This window comes from Chinchilla lanigera, unplaced genomic scaffold, assembly GCF_000276665.1.
Source record: "Chinchilla lanigera isolate Chin_1 unplaced genomic scaffold, ChiLan1.0 scaffold00022, whole genome shotgun sequence".
NCBI classification, from domain to species: domain Eukaryota; kingdom Metazoa; phylum Chordata; class Mammalia; order Rodentia; family Chinchillidae; genus Chinchilla; species Chinchilla lanigera.
In genome coordinates this window covers 17,984,460-18,007,212 of record NW_004955423.1, presented here as the reverse complement: position 1 = coordinate 18,007,212, position 22,753 = coordinate 17,984,460, and the positions used below count along the sequence as shown (strand labels likewise).

At 40.3% G+C, this 22,753-nt stretch overlaps 1 long non-coding RNA gene across 1 annotated transcript; it reads left to right on the top strand.

The window, feature by feature from the left end:
• Positions 1 to 10,264: 10,264 nt before the first annotated feature.
• LOC106148556 lies at positions 10,265 to 19,084 on the top strand. The gene is made up of 3 exons (XR_001234116.1): positions 10,265 to 10,497; positions 14,795 to 15,216; positions 18,192 to 19,084. It is a non-coding gene; the product is annotated as an uncharacterized LOC106148556 (long non-coding RNA).
• The last annotated feature ends 3,669 nt before the right edge of the window (positions 19,085 to 22,753 follow it).

Sequence of the window (22,753 nt, the reverse complement as noted above, 5' to 3'; positions counted from 1 at the left end):
AAAGCTGGACACACTCACCTGTGTGCAAATCACTAATCTGTGTTCTAATTATCTACTCTGCTCTTGCACATAGCAAAGTTGAGTAGCTGTGACAGTGATCCTATGGCCCCTAAACCTAAAATATTTATTATCTATCCCTTTACAGAAAAAGTTTGCAGACCTTCAGCCTATACCATCTCCAGAATCAGGGATGCGATTTATCCTCAGGCACTTGAAGAACAGGTACTGCAGTCTTCATCATTGTATCCCCACAGCTTGTCACAGGACCTCTCACTGAGCTGATCCTGAATAAGCAAATGAAGGAAAGAATGAATAGATAGGTGAAATATGTTTATTTTCCTTCTGAAAGAAAAAGATGAGGTAGCCAGGACATCCCCTCACATATAACCCAAGCTGTTTGGGTGGAGGTCTTTGAGAAAACTGCTACTTCACCATAGGCTCAAAGAACCAAGGCCTTGGGGACATATTAATTAGATGTGTGCCGGCCTTACCTTCCTTTATACACACTATATAAAACACCAGTGGAGGTGGCTAATACAGATATTTCCTCAGGCTATGCTCGATTGTGTGGATGGTTAAGTCTACGGGAGAGCTTTGGAATACCTCACATCCCCCAAAGCTAGTTTTGGTTGCTCAAAGATGTAGCATGGATATGCTGCAGTCAAGTGATAAGGATTTAACTCCAAACCATTGAAAGAATGAATTTACTCTCCTGAAATTGTTTCCCATCTGTTCTGGCCCAAATTCTTCCAAATGTGTACGTTCAAACTTTTAATCACTACAATAGTAGTGTTAAGAGGCAGGACCTTCAGAGGATGACTAAATCTTGAGGGGAAGCTCAAAACATGGGTTAACTCCCTTCCCTGCCTTCTGTCAGGCGAGGACACTGCCTTAGCTCCTCCAAAGGACGCAGCGACATGGTACCATGTTGCAAGCAGAGAGCAGCCCACATCAGACACCAAGCCAGCCCACGTCTTGATCTTGGACTTTCCTGCTTCTGGAACCCTGAAAAATGCTTCCATTGTTCATAAACTGCCCAGTCCATGGTTTTGTTTGTTTGTCTGCAATACTAAAGTTTGAACCTAGTAGCTGCTCCACCACTGAGTTACATCGCCAGCACTTTTTTTTAAGTTTGAGATAACATCTTGCTAAATTGCTCAGGCCAGCCTCAGACTTGGCATTCTTTTACCTCAGTCTCCCAAACAGCTGGGATTACAGGTTGTGGTATCTTGCTATATCAGCACAAAGACATGAGCCTTCCCTGAAACGTCTAATTCCAATGAGCCATCCAGTCAAGCATGTCATTAGATATGGGAAAGGGTACAGGGCATATACAATGGATAGAGACAAACTCAAAGGGACATTCCTAATTTAGAGTTCTGAGTATCCTGGTTAGTCAAGGTGTCTAGGTCCTTCCATCCCTATTTCTTGTTTGGATCAAATCTGCCAACAAATCAGCTTGAACACTTATGGTCAATGGACTTCTTTAGTGGCTATGTGAAATCAACGGTACTTGCTAGACCTGAGATCTCAGAGATTATCATAATTCCTGTCTCCTCTCAAACTTGAAGTCTATTAGCTATAAGGACGTACAGACAATAAATGACAAAGCAAAATGCTAAATACTATGATGAAAATACATCTTCCTATCCCTCCTATCCCCACCATTTCCAGCTATGTACTCACTGCTGGTGCCGATAAACATCATTTCTCCCTAATCACATTATTATCTCCTCTAGCCTTGTGTGATGGTTAACTTTTGGTGTGAGCGTGACTGAGTTAAGGAGCTAGGTGGGAGGTGAAAATCTCTTTCTGGGTACTTCTACTTCCAGGCAATATTGGCTTGTGAGGACCACCTTCAAATAGGTGGGTACCTTCATATAGGCTGGGGCCCAGGTGGAAGGTGAAAATTCAGAAGGGGTCTCCACTGCTCTTTCTTTTCCAGAGTTGCATGCTCTTCTCCTGTGCTTGGGCATCAGAGCACCTTGGCCTTTGGACTGTAGGACTTGCAGCTGGGGTCCTTGGGCCCCTTGTCTCGGTCAGGAAACTATGTGTCAATTTCTCTGGTTCTGAAGCCTCTGAATCAGAACTGAGTCCCATTACCAGTTCATTGATTATTCAGCTAGAAGACAGCCTGCTCTTGGATTTCTCAGCCACCATCACCTTATGAGTCAATTCTTGTAATAAATAAATGCTTTTCCTTTGTAAATTTCTCGGGTGCAGGCACTCTGTTGTAACAACAGGAAATATACGAAGACATTTTGACATCCTGATTATTTCCAAGTATCTTGTCCCAGGGTTCTATACCAGGAGAGGAAAGAGATAGAAAAAAACAAAAGTAGGAGAGATACAGAGCCTGTGACTGAGGCATAACTACTAGGAAACCTGTAAGAATGTGCAATAAACACACCTTGTTGTGATGTAGACCAAGAATGACCCCTAACACTCTCCTGCATCAGAGGCGAGGTTTTGGAAGGTGATTGGACCACTGAAGGTTATAATTGACTTGCTATTAGGAGCTGAGGCCTAGTCAGAGGGAAGTCACAAGGGGGTGGGACCTGGAAAGGCGCATCTCCCTTCCACACCCCTCCCTTCTCTCTCTGCTTCCTGACTGCCATGACGTGAGCAGCTCTCCTCTGCCCCATCCTTCCACCATATTGCTTCTGCCTGGAGCCAGGCCACCATGGACCCTAACCATGGACCAAAATCAACCTCTCCTCCTTTAAGCTGTGGGTGTCAGGTACTGTGTCTCAGCAACAAGGAAAGTGACTATGACACATCCTCTGCCCCAAGCCCAAAACTTATCTAGAGAAATTCAAAAGTTCTGAACTCAGGTCTTAGGTTGTGGAAAGATAAACACTAAAGGATGTAGAGAAGTCAGCTGAGAAGATGAGAACAGGGGTAAGAGGCAAGTGTCCCGCAAGATAATATCTGCTTATTTAAGTCTTTCCAGGGAAAGATGGGCTCAGCTGGTGTCTGTAGACACTGTTTTGACTTCTGTAGTCCCGACATTAGTGGAGTTCATGATCTGGACAGAGAAAAAGGAGAGGACCAAAAGGAGAAGAGGTAGGAGAAGCCTTGATCAAGAGGATGAGATTCATACAGGGCTCAGATGGGTCACACTACTGCCTCAGGGTCACCTCCTCTTCCAATGTGTATTGTCTGTATGTGTTCCACCAGGTATTCAGATGCTGTATTACGGAGCTGGGAATACAGCTCAGTGGCACAAGCACCTGTCTAGCAAGCGCAAGGTCCTGAGTTCGATTCCCAGTACAAAAAAAAAAAAAAAAAAAAGATGCTGTATTATTTGTGTGAATGTCCTATTCATTTCCTGCTACCCCAGGATTTCATATCCTCTATTCCTATATTCTATACTGAAAAGCAAATTCACGCTCTTCAGTGTCAAACAAATCTCCAGGCCTTTAGGAAGTATTTAATAAGCATGTATTGAATAAATAACAGGCATATAGTCTGTATTTTCCTTGACACTGCACTTAGAGGAGAAGACGTGAAGAATATGACATCGAAGAGTCATGAATAAATATTTCTCTGGCTCTGGCCCTGCCCATATATGAGTGCATTTGTTAGATGTTAAGGAGCTCGCTGTGTAGATTACTGTCCACCGTTAGGCAAAAATGTCTTCGAAGCCACAAACACCGAATTTTGGGGAGAGGACCTGAGCAGAGCTGTGCCAATGGCAGGGTGCAGTGGGAGACAAGGTTTGCATACTTGATCCAGTGTTTCAGAAGCAGCCACAGACAGTTGGCACTATGGTTCCCTGCTGGAGAGCATCCTTCGAGAACATGCTTGTGATGCACAGAACTAAGGTTCTCCCTGGCTTATGACAGGGGTTTCCTATGAATCAGGCACCATGCCCAGTGCTTCACTTCTGAGTCCTCACAGCTGGGAAGTGGGTAGTAGTTTTATCCTTATTTTATACATGAGGAGGCTGAGGCTCCCGTAAGTTATATACCAGCTAGTACGGGGCACAGCTGAGATTCAGGTACTGAGTTCTCTGTGATTCCAGGACCCATACTCTTAAACACTTTGCTGCATTCCTTCCCACTTCCAAGAGATTAGAAGGCATAGGACACAAGGAGCGGGTAGTGATTGTAAGGTCACTGGCCTGAAATGCACTCTCAGCTGTACTCATGGTTCTTCGGAGTCTCGTCACTCAGAGCAGGTCAGCCATGTTGCTGGTGAAAAAATACCAAAGAACAAGAATTTCTTCCTCTTTAAAAAATAATTATCTAAAAACATCATATCACAGTGATGTATGTGCACCTATGTTCATAGCAACACAATTTGTAATTGCTAAAATGTGGAAACAACCCAAATGTCCATCCACCGAGGATTGGATAAGAAAATTGTGGTACTTTTATATAATGGAATATTACTCAGCTGTAAAGAAAGATAAACTCGAGGCTTTTATATTTAAATGGTCACAACTAGAGACCATACTCATAAGTGAAATAAATCAAACATACATGTGCAAGCACCACATTGTTTCTCTAGTGTAAAACCTGAAAGAGTTAATTTAAACTAGGAGATATGATAGACATTGTGAATTGATAGGAAAGCACTCAAAGGTAAAGGGCAACTGGGATGTGGGAAAAGAGAAGGGAAAGGAGAAATTTTGTATGTATGTATATGCAGGATAGTTAACATAGCTATTCTACTGTCTTGTATTTCTTTGCTGAAAGAAACTGTCAATGAGTCCTTGGTTGATCAGCATTGCATGTCTATATCTGTTTTCATGAGAAACCACTTTGAAGATATCAGTATGTAATACAACAAGCATTGTTAATTCCTTACCACTTTGTTTGTAACTCCGTACTGTCCGTACTGTTCCTTTGCTATTTTGTAAAATGTTGTCTGTGTGTTAATGTTTTCCTCCTTTTATTTTTAAAATAAAAAAAAATAATTATCTGTTCTATGACAGGGGAAATAGAATATCCCACACACTCTCAACTCAGGAGCAGCCATCTCTATTTTTTAATAGCCTCATTTGGTTTAAGCAATACTGGGCTTGCTCTTGCTTGAAAACAAAACGGTGATGGCATTCCAGCATCCTGGTATCATAAACTCTGGGCTGAATTATCTTGTTCAGCTGGAAGGCAAGGTGGAGCTGTGAGTCCTTGAATTACATGGTGGAGATAAAATCATTTCCATTTCTTCAACTCAGAGGGCCTGGAGAAGACTGCCTGGGATGGTTCATCTGAGGAAGATGATACTCAGGCTTCCGAAACATCTCTGGTCTATAATATTTAAACAACTAAAGCATGGCTTTATTACTACTTCCCCATCATATTGGAGTTCATATTGTAGCTTCAGCAAGTGCTACCTTATGGGAACTATGAGAAATAGCAATTAGATAAAAATACACTTTTGGTAATTAGAATCTTAGTTTTATGTAAATAAGCACCTCTAATAAAATTTACAGCATCTTCTCATAGGGCTCCAATATTCCACCAACAAGCGTGCTTTCACTAGTAATTATTTAACCAACGTTTCATCCTATGGGCACAAAAGGTTAAAAAAAAACAGTGTTGTCGCTACTGAAGTGATTACAAAATCTGAATTATGAGATTTTATTGTTATAATGAAAGACATGAATCCAATAGATATTGCAGAATAGGCTTCAAAGAAAATAAAATGGGGAAAACAGAACTGTTCACTTGGAGTTAAAGAGGATGTATTAGCCAGTCTTGTGTCAATAAAACAAATACCTGAGATAATCAACTTACAAAGAAAAATGTTTGTTTTAAGTCACAGTTTTGAAAGTCAGTCCATGATCAGTTGCCTCCATTGCTTTTAGGCCCGTGATAAAGCAGCACACCTTGGTGGGCAACGTGTGGTTGAGAAAAAGGGTGCAGCTTATGGCTGGAAGTGTAAGAAAGGAAGAGGAAGGCATGAGGGTTCCTTATGCCTTTCTGGAACATGTCCCAGTGACCTAAAGACTTCTAACTAAGCCCAACCTCTTACAGTTCCCTCACCTCCAAATATAGGAGCTGGCGATATAGCTCAGTGGCACAGTGCCTGCCTGGCAAGCACAAAGTCCTGAGTTCAATTCCAGATACAAAAAAAAAAAAAAATCCAACTACAATCAAGCTGGGAACCAAAGCAGGGACATTCCAGAACCCAACTATAGCAGAGATTACCCACTGATCATCTTCAGTGAAGCCCAAAGCAGTGACATTAGTCACTCAACAGGCAGAGTAAAGCATCGAGGCTGCAGTCCTGGATCTTTAGGAATTTGCTTGGAAACAAAGTGAGAATCCCTTGAGATACAGACAGTTTTGCAATATAACACCTATAGTTAATCCAACACCAAAATTGTGAGACGTCAGGCTGGAGATGAGGCTCAGCAGTAGACAGTTTGCCTGGTAGGAGGATCTGCATTCTAGACTCACCAGAGAAAAGAAAAATAATAATGTAAGGTTACTCCCTTCTTCTAAGTTTCTTTTTTTAGTGGTTTTTACCTTAGTAAAGGCCACACAGATTCCACATTCTTGCTGAGGAAGAGGAATCACGATTGCAAAGTTTATTCTCTGCACCTGCATGAGGCTATTGCTGTAGAGAGTTTTCTCTCTGAGCAAATGATCAGTCCTACAAGGATGTGGGAGAAATGCTCTGTTAAGATGAGGTTCCACCACATTGGGAACAGAAGTGCAGAATGTCAGTGAAGTCCTTCCTCCGATGTGTTCTGTAGTCACCACAGAGTCTGAGGCTATTTCCTAAGCTATAAGCCAAAAGGGAAATAGCAAAGTGGTTAATACCGGAGTGTGTTATGATCTGGAGAAATATTTAATAAGCAGAAAGTGGAGTATAGAGGTGAAGGCACAACTTCATTGATTTTTAAAAGGCAAATAAATAACAAAGAGGCCAAATCTCTCAAAGTGCATAGTTGAATTATCCATAATCACAAAATGAGAAGTCCCGTGTATGCCTCCATTTTGCCTGGCATCGTTCCCCCACACTTAAGACTTGATATGCAAGTGATAGTATAAATTCTAAAATTGCTTTTTCAGATGTACCAAAGATGCCATGTTCTAAAGAATTGATTTAAGAAGAGGTGAGAGGTTATGTGTCCCCTGTTTGTCCACTCATAAACCAGAGACCTGGGTTTGAATTGAATTTTGTCACCATGAAGATGGAACTTCTTTGGGTCATAAGAGAGGCTTGCATGTCTCCCCTCCCCTGAAGTTAGGCATCGCCATGTGGCTTCTTATAGTCAATGAAACATGAATGAAAAGTGATGTCTGACACTTCTGGAAAATATTTTAAGAGTTCCTGCAGATTTCTCCAGCTTTCTTTTTCATGCAAAACAACTAACCATTCCAGATACCAGTTTTTCCCCAGCTCACCTCCTGTGCAAGTAAAACATGGAGCACAGCCCCTCATTCCCAGGCAAACCAACGGTGGACAAGAGTGACTGCAAGTCAAAACAAGCTTTTGGTGGTTAAGGCCGCTGACATTTGGGGATTGCTGTTAATCACAGCAAAACTGGTCGATGGTGATGAACACAGCTGTGTTTTAGTTACCTGACTTTGGAAAAGCTACTTACATTCTCCAACCCTCTGTTCTCTCATTAGAAAAGGAGGAAGTCTTGGCATGCAGTAACATTCAAAAAAGGTAATTTTCTCATTCTCCTAGTAACAGATGCACTTTATTAGCTATCTATAATGCTCTAGTCACTATCTATATAGAGCATCCTCCATCCTCACATCAACCTTAGGCGGTCAGTATGAAGATCATTTTTGATTGGTGAAACCAATTCTTAGATAGGTTTACTAGATTAGTGAAGGTCAATCATCATGTAAGTAGAAGAAACAGATATTTCTGGTTCAAAGCTCTTGCTTTTTCTACCACACCTCTCCTCCCCAAAAAGAAAGTAGCTAATTCTCCACTAAGTAATTGAGAAATTACTTAGGATATATTAGTAACCAAAACAAATGTCTTAACATTAAAGAAACAAAATGAAATAAGCCATTTCAAATTTTAAATCATTGTATTCCTTAATATGGAATCTCCTTCATTAGCAGATTTGGTTTTAATGATTCTGGCTAAAGTCATACCCAGCAATGCCCAATCTGAGGTTGCCAACTCCCAAGGGCTTATTAAGGCAATAATAAGGGCTTTCAAGCAATTCTTAAGACCTCTACAAATCTAGAAAAAATTAATATATTCATAGAGAGGAAAAGGACTAAAACTAATAACAATACATTTTCTTTCTTCCTTTTCTCTCACAATGGATCGTTTCATTGTAGCTTTCTCATAGGAAAACATTATTTGTTACCATTCCTAAATAAAGTATAATCTGTTTCATCATTTTAATGATAATTTAAAGAATATATTATGGAAACCCTAAATCTCAAATTTCGGCTAGTTCAAACCTGAAGTTATGGCTCTCCATTTTTTGGAACTTAGCTCCTGATAACACAGTTCATCCCTAGTGTCCTGAAGAGTAGCAAAAAACAGCAAGGAAAGAAGGACGGTGGCTGAGGGAGGATGACGGCAAAGGCAGGGTGAGCAGAGAGATCACAGAGGAAGGAATTCAGAGAAGCCTCCTCCTCTTGAGTCCATTAGATAAAAGGATGGAATGGGAGGGACAGGATCAGAGTAACCTAGTTATTTAGGAGGATGTAGACAAGACACCTAGAATTTGGAGGAGGATATTCTCAGAAGAATCAGCAAGAACCTGTGTAGAAAGAATGAAACTGTTCACTGCCGCGGCATTTGGTGTCCCTCCCCACCCTTCCCCTCCTCCTGGTGGAAATACACTATTTATTCACAGACTAAACTAAAGGCTCTTCAGTGATCACCAGAAAATGAACATGGTTACATGTGTTTCAAGGAGACGCTATGTCCAGGTTTGGGAAGGAAAGCTGTAAGCTTTGCCATCGAAGCAAATAAACTCTACTCTGGTCGCAGTGCCCAGAACAGTAGTAATGACAATTTAAAAAAAAAAAAAATTGCTGAATGCATGCTGTGTGCCAGGCTGTGTGCCAACTGCTTTAAATGTCATGTCTTATCGTGTACTCAAACACTATTATTTCTACCTTTTTAGCAGGAAAAGGTTTGGAGAGGCAGGGAATTAAAGTAATTTTCCTGAAGTCACACACCTGTAAGTGGTAACACCTCCTTAGCCATGGACTTCAGCCTCTGTGTCACACTGTCCCCTGCAGGGTAGTTGGGGATTCAGCAAATCACAAATTTTGAGTGTCCTACAAAAAGGCAGAAGGGAATTATCCGTCCTTATCTACCCACACACATTATTTCATTTAACTCTTGATTCCTGGGGGAAGGCATTATTATCTTCATGATACAGATAAGAAAAATTAGGCTCAGAGAGATAGCAGTTGACCAAGTCATTAGACAAGCTGAGATGCCAACCAAGGCATTCTAAATCCAGGGTTGGGGCTGGGGATTTAGCTCAGCGGCAAAAGCGCCTGCCTGGCAAGCGCAAGGTCGTGGGTTCGGTTCCCGGTACCGGAGAAAAACCAAAAAAAAATAAATCCAGGGTTGCTGCTTCTGTAACCAGTTGCTTCTAAATTAGCATCCAGAAGAATATTTGCCCATATGCAATATCACGATGTCTGGTCAAATTTGTTTCTTTAAGAAAGACCTAGATGTTTTAGTTGCTTAGAAACCCAATATAAAATAATTTTGTCACATGACAACTGAAAAAATATCAATGTGATACAGGCTTGAACTCTCAGATGTTCAGTGTCCTCTGAGGATCACACTGATAACACCGTGCAAATATGACAATTATATCTCAGCGCACATACTGATAGGTTTTTTGGCGCAGATAAGAATAGAACAAAAGTAAAAATGCCTTTATTGTGGGCGCAGAAAAAACCACAGCAGAAAGGAGAGAGGAGGAGCTTCTGAAGGTCTGCCGTAGGGTCAAAGGTTAAATAGGGTCCGGCTGGAGGCAGGGTTTAGGGGGTGGACCGCTTGATGTGGCAGACCAGGATTGGGCAGGAGCATGAGAAAGGGAAACAGGATATTACAAAAAGGGAAGTAGGAAGTCACAATTTGACTCAGAGGAAAAAGGGTGGGGTTTAGTACGTGGCCTCTAGTGGCCAGCAGCATATTGGCTAGGTGCCATACTGGCTCTGCGTCATAGCCCATGACCTCCAGCTGGCGGTGCCATAGCAACTCGGCAGGAGTTACAGTGAGGAGACAACATACCAGTCACTATAGTCTCCAAGTTCATAGGCAGGGGTTGTGTTCTCTAAGTTGTACTCTGACAGTCTCATTGTCTGTTTAAGGTGGGGGGAAACATCCTCACACACATGGCAGATGGGTGTGGGAACAAGGAGAAGTGGACACACTGAATGCTTTCTCCGGTGAAATTCTCACCACTGGCTTCTTGCTCCTGGTAATAAACTCTTTACCTTCTTTCATTTCCCTGAAGCAGGTGATGAACTAACGCACAGCTTGCACCTGCAGTCAGCGCTTCTCTCCAGGGTGTGTCAGGAGCTTCAGGTAGGATCGGGCAGGCTGTGCCCCACATGCACAACTCCAGGGTTCACCCTTCACTTGGTGCTTGATTCATATGAATGGTTTTCTTTACAAGCTTGGACTCAGCAACCCTACTAGCCCATGTTTGTCCTCTGCCTCTATGACCTCTGCTGAAATTAAGTAGAAAAAGTCTGTTGCACTTACTCCTGGGTATGACATTCAGTACTCCACAGTGAAGTGCTGCCTCTGAGCACAGAATATTGTGCATGTTTATAAAAATGGTGAGCACTCTAGAAACTGTCATAGGAGAAACCAATGAAATAACTGGTGATTTTTAAACCAAACATAATGGGACTTTGGGAAGTATTAATGTCACTCAACACTTAACAGCTTGTATGGAAAAGAGGGGTGGAGCAGATTAGCTCCATGGGAGATCACAAGTTATGAGATACTGTTTGGCTTAAAGAAAGTACAACCTTTCCAGAAGCAAGTGACTAAAATCCCTATCTCAACAACCTTGTGGGGTCAGAGTTTTGACCTGTAGCAAATGGCTACGGCTATTTCAGTAAAAAATTTGAAAAATGAGTGGGGATAAAAATAAAGAACATTACCAGGCATATGATGAGTTCTATGACCTCCGCTGTGAAAGAAATATCTGACCTGGAACATTTTTTGTTCTTTGTTATGGTGTTAAGCCAAGAATCAGAAAAACAAAGGCAGGCGAAAAGCATAAAACACTAAGGAGTGGCAGTCCTATCTCACAGCCTGTCTAAAACTCAGCTTTTCCTGGGATCAGACATTTGCTGCCATCTAGAAAAGTGCTCTAGGATTAACATATCTACACTTTCTACCCATTTCACAGAGGGCAAGTCCAAAAATGGGATGGAAATAAATATTCATGGTAGGAAGCTATTTTAACCTCTAGAAACGATCAAGAAAGGGAATCAGAAGTTCTCTATCGGAAATTCTTACAGTTATAGGAAAGAAGTGGATTATAAGACTTTCAGGAAACTTTGAGTTTGAGGGATGGAGCTGAAGTATGCCAATCCCTTGAGAACCTCGAGCACTTCTGGGAGAAGGACTTCCCATTGCCTCCTTCCTGAAAGGAGGGTTTATAAGGCCTTTGATCCAACTCTTACTTTTGTTTCCCTCAGGCTTTATGTAACTACTCAAAACACCCCAGAAAGTCTATAGATTGCAGTCAATGGCTGTGGCTATTTCAGTAAAGAATTTGAAAAATGAGTGGGGATAAAAATAAAGAACTTAACATTACTGGGCATATGAAGAATTCTTTGACCTCCACTGTGAAAGAAATGTCTGATCTGGAACACTTTTTGTTCTTTGTTATGGTCCTAAGCTAGGAATCAGAAAAACAAAGGCAGGCGAAAAACACAAAACACTAAGGAGTGGCAATCCCATCTCACAGCCTGTCTAAAACTCAGCTTTTCCTGGGATCAGACATTTGCTGCCATCTAGAAACATCTTCTAGGATTAACATATCTTCTAATTTTTCCAATGAAGTCAAAAAGGCAGATGTTTTGGGTGAAATGTGTAATTTTTTAAAACACTCTTCAGGGCAAACAAAAGGTACCTATGATCAGAACATTGCCAGTAGCTTCCAGCTTATAAATACAGGTTTGGACTCTGCTAATCAGGAAAGCCTGGTCCTCAGAGAAGGGCGGGGAGGGCAGGAAGCCCAAGCATGCATTTCTGTCTCCCTGTGGAGGAACAGATACCTATCTCTTAGCAACCGAAGATAAAGACAAGCAGGAAATATTCCGGGGCAGGTCTAAAGCAGGCCGCATTGTCCTGCTGGAACTCTTTCCTTAGAGATCCTCTCTCAAGTGTAAGCTCTTGGAAGGCTACTGTGTCCTGAGGCAATACTAGCCCCTATATGTAGGGAACAGATCTCCCCCTCAAGGGAACATGAAGGCCCTCCCACTTCTGAAGTGAAAGCCATTCTCAGGAAAGATCCCAAGGAGTGTAGCAAGGTTAGAGTGAGCACCAGAAGACTTGTGGAAGTTTTAAATGCTTGGATTCTTTTCTTCCCAGGCTGGGGAAAAAGTCATATTTACTATATTACTTCAAATGTCTTTGCCTGAAAAAGATATAATGCTTCAAAACATACCACATCTGATGTCAACCCTGCTTTTAGATGTAATTGCTGACAGCTTGTTTATAGGGATTTTGATTTTAATACAAGCTTAATTACCCAACAAAGCACCAGAAGCACCAAAAAGAAAAAAAAAAGGCACTAACAGGCACATTTGTGGGGAGGATACATTTTAAAAGAACAGAGAAAGAAAAGAGTTCCAGACGTATTTAGATTTTAAAGGCAAACTATGTAATACACACATATAATCATCTATTTTATAGTCAGGTATGTCCCTTAAAATTATAGACAAGTCACAGAGAGACAGTGTTACAGTTTTCTAAGGAGAGAAGAAAGGTGATAAGCAGCACCGGGTTTATACAATGTTTTTTACTTAGCTAAGGCATGACACACTCAGCTATTCAAAGAAATCCATCCATGTGGAGTAACAGTCACGCGATGATACGGTGGCCAAGACAGGACAGATGGTGTCCAGCCTGAACAGCCTCCCACACAAACGGATGTCAAACAAGGTCGCCCACAGTCCCCACGCCATCCATCTTCCTCTATGCAAGGATTCTCAGTGAGGCAACAAGAGCTGTAAACACCTGGGTGACAGTGTGCTATTCCTTCTGCACGTTTCTGGCCTCTACGAACATCTTTGGGGCCGCCCACCCTGAATAACTGCATGCTAATGACCGTGAACTGGAGGTTCGTATACCTGAGAATACGTATCTGGTTGTCAATCATGTCTGAAGTTTGGGACCCCTGCACAGGCTGACAATTAGCCTGAATAAAACTCAGGTGATGTTTTCAGTTGCCTCAGGCAACTCAGGCAAGCAACCAAAAATTACCATCAACGGCCTGGAGTTAAAAGCTATATCCAACTCCCACTGCCTACGTAGGGTGTTCTCTAATGACAGGTCCGCTGCTTTGCTTTTCTGTGATTCTTTGAGCAACCACCAGTAGTGGAGCTCATTATTGGAACAAGGAGTAACAACCCATATTCATAAATCCAGCTTATTTGGGGGAACTTGACAGACAGGATTTGTGGTGATGAAGCATCTGACTACTCATAAAGACCAAAGTGCAAGGCTGCCCTGCTGTCCAGCCTGTTCGGTTGATGTGGAACTCAGTTCATTTCCATTACCTCCTGGAACAACATTAATTCCACATTGGATGAGACATCAAAGGGCAGCATGGTAACCTTGTCAAGGAATAGAGCTACTAATCAGCAACTGACATAGTATTTGGCCAGTTTTTTTACCAACCGGAAACAGTGTCAGTTCAACAGCCAGGGAAATAGTGAAGTTTTGCAGAAGTGCACAAGAAAATCTATACAAGTTGTAATCCATTGCATAGATTGCTAATATTCCAACAGTGCTTGTATGATAACTGATCTGAATGTCTGCAAATTAGGGGGATGAAAAGCTTAATTTCCTGCACTATTTGGTTTCATTTAGCAGCAAATACTTCAGGTATAACCTACAGAAAAGCCAAAGATGACTAAAAGGAAATGTTAGGATGGAATTAAGGGTAGGCACTGCTGGTGGGTTTGCTTTCTGAAACAGAAACTGAATAAAACCTTGGAGTTTCCTTTCTCTCACTATTTTGTTCTTTACTATTCCTATCAACCAAACTATGTTCCTTAGAACAATAATAATGTTGACTTCAGTGCACCCCAAAACATACACATACAAGACAATATATTTTGCCAGTCCAATTATTTTTGAATAGAAATCACAGTCTATGAAATAATTTATAATTCTGTGCACATATTGAGATCAATAACCTTAGGAATATAGATTTATGGTATTGCCTGGTACAAGGCTTAATCTTAGTTCATTGAGTAATATTTACTGAGTTTATCTAGGATAAGGCTGGTATTTTCATCTCAAAGTGTCATCTTCCGAAGCTGGTTTTGTCCTGTCATCAAAGAAGCCTTTGAATTAGAAACAGAGATTTTCACTGAATCACCTGAAAAGGTCTATAAGGTATATATAAACTCAATCTGATGAGAAGTTGTTTTACATCTTCAAAAGAAAATTTCCACTGGGAATTTTTTGGCAAACATATCCACAGCTTGTTTAGAAGCATTAATTCTACCTCACGACTCCCACAAGGTGTCTGGAAACTGGAAACTGTCAGTTCTGGTAAAGCTCGGCCTTTGACACAAACCCTCAGTGTCTGTGGCCGGGCAGTAATATCTACCTCGTCTATGTCTCACAGGTACCAGGACACGATTCACAAGCCCAAGAAACAACGAGGGCGCAGTGAGGAGGAAGCTGTGGATGCAGGTGTTTAAGTGAAAACCCGTGAAGAGAATCTTGCCGACCGGAAGATCTTTGTGTGTGGTGTTCGTGCAAGGTCACTGGTACTGCTCTTGGTACATGATAGATGCTCAGGAGATGGGATCTTCACTTTCGTCCACTGTGAAAGAAATGTGAAAGTTGCCAGGTTCAAAATGGAGTCATCTGTGTCAATCCTATCAAAAAAAATAGTAAAGGAAGCTGGGAGATTATGAAGAAAGGGCTCCTACTCATGATTGCCTGATAGTAAGCATCACAAAAGACTGCCAGGACCACGAACTTATGCAGAGGCCACTACAGCCTCGTACCAGAAGTACCTCTGCTGAGTCTGCCCAGTAACCGGTGAGCCCTGCATGGGTGCCATTCTTGCTATTAATTATTGTAGTCAAACATTACTGCTCCAAATATCTGCTGCAGTCATTCTCAGTTTAGACACATCCTCATGTTGGAACCTCTTTCAATATGCCCATAACTTATCATGACCCTTATATTCCTATGGCAATGCAGTTCCCAAAAAAGTCAGTATTCCTCGGAGAAACTCTGTTTCTATTTAGGTTGACCCTTCTAATACTCATTTATGCTAATGTTGCATTTTGAAGAACATGAACTATGTTTACACACATTAACTTACTTGATCTTTACAATACCCTTTGCAGATGGGTAGAAAATTTCAAAGTACGTTTGGAAATACATAGTCCTGGTGGTTAGGTACCTATAATCTTAGGATCTTGTGCATTGTAGAACATGTAACCAGGGCCTTCCAACCCCATGACTCTCTTTCCTTTTCTATCCTGAGATGCTACTATCCAATAATGTGTACCTAATCACCACCTTTATTATTTAAGGAATTATTTTCACCATCTATCTTCATACTTTCAATGATTACTTATCATCTCCAGACTGTATCTTTCCTTGTTTGTGTCTCTGTTTTCCCCGGTTCTCATTGTGTAAAAGTGTCACATGTCTAGTGTCCAAAAAGCTACGATTCAAAGGTTCTCTACACAGAATTGTGAGTCGAAGTTAAAGACACCCTTTTAAGGAAGGAGTATTTCCTCCCGGGCCTCACTTTCCCTTTAGGTGGTCTGCCTCAAACACCAAACACAATTTGCATCGTGCTTGCGAGGTGGAAAGAAAGGGTTGTGTAGCTAGAGCTATTATTGTGCTATTACCATTCAGAGGTTTTGGTTTTGTGCTCTACATTTTTCCTGCATTCTTCACTTGATGCACTATCTTGAATTTTTATTTTACTTTAATTGTTTTTCAAATTTGAAGTCTTCCTTTTACTTTGGCAATTTCAGTTGGAACATTGCATTCGGGAAAAACTGTTCATAGAAAAACTGAAGGTTAAATCAGCTTTATTCTGTAAACAGTGCCTAAATTATCATCTCCTTCCCATAACAGCCCAATTAATATGTTACAGCCAAGCTGAATAGCCAAACAGCAAGATAAAAAGATAGAGCTAGTGCGACACCTGCTGGAGGAAACAAACTGCATTTCATCAGCCACAGCAAACACAAATTTCAGACAATAGCTCTCTTGAGTAGATTTCACTCTTTCAAACCCATCTTTTGTGACTACTACCTGCTATGTCTCATATCCTGCGACAGACACTGAAATAACGGGTAGTGGAAGATATTGTATTTACATTCAGTAATCTTACAGACTCCTAGAGAAGAAATTTATCTACATATCCATCTGTAGACATTTATAATCAGGTGCGCCAGGCTGGGATGATGTGTAAGGTACTAAAGGGCCCTGGGGGACGACTACATCCCCTGGATCACAGAGCAGGTGATGCTGAATCTTGAAGGGTGAGGTTTCATGAGGCAACAAGGTAAGAGGTGGGGCGTGTCTAGAGGAAGGTGCCCAGACTGAAAATGTTATGTGCCTGAGTCTGAGAGACCCACAGTGTATGCTTTCGAACCGGAAGTGACTTCAAGTTCTATGCCCTCGGCTACAGGCACCCATTAGAAAGGGTAAGTGGGACAGTGATATGGTTAGATTTGCTTGCTAGAAAAATCACCCTGACTGTGAAGGAAGGGAAGGAGGTTAGCTAAGGTCAGAACGGTAAGCAGGAAGCTCTTGGGAGAGTGCTGGAGAGGTGAGTGGCTGAATTAGGATAAGCAATATGGAGTAAAAATACACCTTTGTTTTGGGGGGAAGAACATAGCCAATATAAAGCACTGTGGATGATGCTTTTTTTTCGTTGATGTGTACTGGGAATTGAACTCAGGACCTTGAGCTTGCCAGGCTTAACTATATCCTCGGCCCAGATGATGCATTTTCAAAAGATAGTTTAAGCTTATATGGTTATAAATGGAGGCTTACACAAAGAGAAACTCCAGCTTTTTATTGTAGATATCTTTCTTGTCTTTGGATGTGGTTTTAGGAGACATTTTGCATCATATTTACTCCACACATGCAAGCACACAAGTTTTATAATCCAAATTTAGAGACTTTAAAAGCATATTGATTTTTAAAAAACCCACCTGAAAAAACGTTTGACAAAGGCAGTTTAGAAACAAGGGCCCAGCGCTGCTAACTTGTATCAGTAGTGGATAGGTGTTGCACTGGTCCTTGCTAAATTTGGATCACTGCAAATGTTCTTTTCAAACAAAGCCTTAACGTGTTTAAATGAACACCTGTAATTATAAGTTCTACATTAAATAGAATGAAAAAGAGACTATGGCTTCCCTTGAATCCAAGGTAATTCTAAGAAACACATTTTGCTCTTTGAGTATCAGGCAAGGATGTGCTCTTGTAGTCATTTATTCAGTAAATATTTATTAAGTACAAGCTTGTATGTACAAACTACCGTACAAGATAAAAATGTTAAAAATAGCATAAATCCAGGAACAGTGCCATGTATTAAAAATGTGTGGTATCTCACATATATGGACACCAAACATACACCAGTGAATATTCATATGAATACCCATTGTATATTCATATATATATGTGATAAAGATGTATATATATTTTCTTTATTAAACATATTTGTCCTATAATGGCTTAGTAGTAAGAACACATTACTTAATTCAAGTCATTTTTATATAAAGTTGCAGATTTAAAGAATAATTTTATGCCTTTAACCATCTATATCATACTACCCAGTAAAATAATATCACTTCTTTAACCAAGCACATGAACATACAGACATTCCTTGCTTAAGGACCAAGTGCCATTGTGGAGGCTGGGTTGCTAAGTGACTTGGACACTAAATGAGGAACTGTAGATAGCACATACATGACAATATTCAGAACAAAGAAATGCTCAAAGTAGCGTCCAACTTGATGACTTTGGTTTTCTTTGTATAGCTCCTACGTGCAGTGCTGTAATGTATAATAGAACACAAACTCCAGGACGGTACTGAATGGTACAATGAGCAAAAACGACCGCACTGTACTGTGGAAGAAGCCACAATGTGCTGTACTCTGAGGCTGCACTACCCCTCACATTCCTGTATCCCAAGTGTGAATGCGGGCTTCGAGTGTGAACAGTCGTTAAACAGGTAGGTTGTGAAATAAGGAATGTCTGTATAATTCATGAAACCTGCAGAAGAGATCAGGTTCTTGTTAAATTAACAAGCCAAAATTATGAACACACATACACATAAATACATGATCACTATTTTATACACATGCACATAAAATGTATATATATATACTATGTTGAAAAACTATGGTGAACTTTTTAAAAAATTTATTATATTAAAAAACACGTTGCCACTAGTGCCCCTCAAAATACATCCACCCGCTAATCCCAACCCTACTTCACACACACTGATCCCATTCTTGCCACTTTCTGAAGCAGTTCTGGCAGTCCTCTTTCATTACAGTCTTTAGTGGTGCTATCTTGGCTCCCTTGGTATCTGGAATATACTAAAAATGTTCACTTTTAGCAGTCATTTTGTCTTGGGAAGAGTCAGAATCATACCATGCCAGATCCAGTGAACAAGCGGATGAAGGTGCCGAGCTGTTTTCCACTCCTGCCCTTCCATGGATGCCACTTGGCGGCAGCACTCACCGTATTTTTTGTCATACTTGGTAAAGACACTCATGAAAAAGGAGTTCCAGAACCGCTTCGGAAAGTGGCAAGAAGAAGGAGATAAATGTGTTGGAAATAAGGGGCTGTATTCTGAGAGGGATTAACGGCAAAGTACCTTTTACTATGATAATTTTTTTTGTTGTTTTTTTTTGTTGTTTTTTTTTTCTGGTACCAGGAATTGAACTCACGACCTTGCGCTTACCAGGCAGGAGCTGTGCCGCTGAGGTAATCCCCAGCCTCCTATAATAATTTTTAAAATTTAAATATTTACTATATATTTTGATTACCCCTTGTATATTCATATAGGTAATCTTAAAATTGTTTCAATTAACACAATATTCCACAAGAGCAATCAGACACTGTTCTTTTAAAAAAGATAAAGTATATATTTATGTCATGATAATTTATTAAAAAGAGACACAAAATAATAAAAATTCAAACATAAACAGATGTAATGTGTTAAAAGTATTACCTCGGTCTACCTATCCTATAATAACAGGCAAGCTGACTTATTTTTACTCACAAATATATCTGGTCAAAAAATAAAAATTATATTTATTCTGAAGTCTATTTTGGAATCATCCGCTTAATGCCGATCCACATATTTCAGATGCAAATTTAAATGCCATCAGGTGGCATTTATTTTGAGAATTTGACATCAATCTAAATGAATTTCAAGAACTGAGAAAAAGGAAACCACATGAGATTATATTTTGTATAAGAACCCACTTTGGCTACATAATCGTGATTTCTTCATCAGAGTGCTGACTGCATCCTGATATATAAAATAATGAGCTTCCAGGCGGGATATATAAATAAGTGATATTGCCAAACGTGCGGGGTGCTTTGGTCTCATATCAAGCCTGCAAAGGGCTAACTGTCCGAAACGGGCATCCCCACAAGCTTTGACAGTCTGATCATGTAGCCAAGTGGATTAAAATATGGATAATATTAATTTCTCTTTTGATGTTGAAAAATAAAACTGCTCTGAATGCATTTAAATCTTTTGATGTGGGTAACTATCTCTGGGAAGAAGGATTAACATTAAGCTTTGATTCTCATGGCCCTACAAATTTCACCATTAGTTTTACAGAAATGTTTACTCAGTTTGGAATAAGATCACACAGATATATTTGCTCAAGCATTTGATATGGTGTATTACAAAAATACATAAACCTTTGGATGAATGACTGAGAACTCAATGAATGAGTTCCACTAGATTACATTTCTTCTCAACACAACTTTCCACCAACATGCTCCTCTCTCTCACGGCATGATCTCAGTGGCCTCCTAAGTGGTCTTCTGTTGTCTCTTCTCTACACAGCAGCCAGAGTGGTCTCCATGCAATGCCACTGAAGTCACTACCTCCCATGGCTGCTGGTAGTGAACAGAATGGGGATCGTTCGTGACTGGACCTCACAGTCTGGTGGAATGTCCTTCTGCTCAATTTCCTTTACAGCAAAAGCTAGAAAGCCAAGTTTTACAGTAAAATTTACTTCTCCCAACTCAAGCACCCTCGTAGGACTTTAAAGACGCAAGTTCATATCTTGCTGCATTTGGCCACTGCTGCCAGCAACCAGAGTGGTGGGAACATTGGATTCTTGTGGACCACCACTCTCATGTCCAGCACTGGATTCAGGGGTGGCAGAAAGTGGATATGGTTGCCGATGGGTTGCTAATTCCTGAATGGCAGGTAAAAGATGCCCCTAATTCCCTAGTTTCTAGATAAGAGCAGAGAGCAACTGCCCTTGGGAATGTATCTCAAAGGCTTGATCTAGGAGTCACTCTTTCCTCTACCCTTTGTGGTAGTTTTCAAGCACCTACTCTGTATAATGTTCTTGAAATAGCTTAGTGTTATTTCTATTTCAAATGCTAATGAATACACTTCCTATCAAACTCAGTATAAAATTCTAGATATTTCCCTTGCTGCAGAAGGCTCATTGCTATCCTGCTGGCATCTTCTACTACCCTCTCTCTCCTCTGACCACCCAAGAACAATAGCTCTTTGCTCTTCCTGAAACACACTGAGCTTGCTTCTTCCTCATGGCCTGGGCACTTTCCTTTCCATCCACCCAGAAAACTTTGTGTCTATCCACAATGGCATTGACTCCCTCATTTTCTCAGGGTGTCCTACTCAAATATCATCCACACTGGGGAGAAAGGAGCCCGCCCAACATGCTACATAAAGGAGCAATGCTGGTAGCACTCTCTTGCTTTCTGCCTCTTCTATATCTTTCTGTGTAATTCTTATCACCGCCACTTAACATAACAGGTACTTATCTGTTTGTGTGCTTATAATTAGTCTCTCCATTGACACGAAAATTCTACAAAAAAAGAAACTGAGCACAGATTTATAACCTACCTGCAAAGCAATGCTTGGTTCAGAGCAAGTGTTTAAGAAATATTTGTTAGATGAGTAATATTTATTTGAAGTAGTCATGAAAAGTTTCAGTTAGATTAGAAAGCTAGAGACTGTCACAATTTACCAATCACCACATCACAGGTACCATTCTCTTCCTTTCAGAAAACAAACATGCACAGGCCCATCTTGAATAAACAGAGGAGTGGGAGCCAGGCCAGTCAATAGATAATCATAATCCATTCGTGCAAGCAACTTTTATCTATTACCACTTAATAAAAGGAAGCAAAATTTGTCAAATGTTTTCTATGTGTGAATCATTGTTGAAAGTCATTAATAGCTTGTTTAATACATTTTTAGTAAAAATGGAATAAATATTGGTCATCCCTGATTTACAATCAAGAAACGTGAGCCTCTTCGAAGTTAAACTGTGGGAGCCCACCATCATGTTACCTAAATTAAGAAAGATAAAGATGATGCCCTAGTTCTGACTCTGAGCTCTTATGTTATTTAAAGGAAAATAAGGAAAAGCCACCTACTGATGAACAAGGTCAGAAAAGCCTTCCCAGTAGAAGTAACAAGGTAAAAGTTCAAAAGGAATATGGTGGAATTAGCCAAAGAATGGCGGGCAAGGCCACCTGGCCTCATCTACTGGCATGTGTGAATTATTGCGATATGATCATCTCCATTAAAATAAAACACTGGACTTTTGTGCCTTTGTCTTTTATTAAGCAGACTGAAATTTGGCTTGCTCAATTCATTAATAAAATATAGCAAAACTACATATGCACATCCACATACCACACCCCCCATTATAAATAATGGCAGAATCAGTCAATATGTGTTATGATGCTACATGCAAAGTAAAAGCGCGGCATGAAGGATTTACATGGAAACAAGATTGAGGAAGATCTAGCATCCTGACTTTTAACAAAAGAGATATGACTGCCTATAAACAACATGTTCCATTTATAGTATGTAATTAAATAACTTATGTGGCAATTAAATTACATGCCAATTAAATAGAATTGCAAGCTTTAATGTAACAAGTTAAAACAAGTGGAAGTTGCTACTGGAGCACACCAATTTCTTTTTCTCTATGGACTTGAAATGATATTTTAAAAATTAATACTGACCTATGTTTTATACTCTTAGTATTTAGAATATAACTTTGAATTAGGCTGTTAAACGTTTTGAAGGTAAAAATTGAAGGGGGTTAGGAAAAGTAGATTCTTATTCCACCCAAACAAAATAATAAATATAAATAAATGTTTCAATGGGTTGGTTTCCTTTTTTTTTTTTTAATTCTACTTTTTTCTCTTAGCCAATGAAAATGAAGTTTTCTTGGAAGCAAAATGGAAAATACCCAAAAGTGAGATTTGATAACACATAAAGCCAAATTTTTCACATTTGATCGAATGTCGTTTCTAGTCTATGAATGTATAAACCCATGTACATAGCTCTGTATGTTCT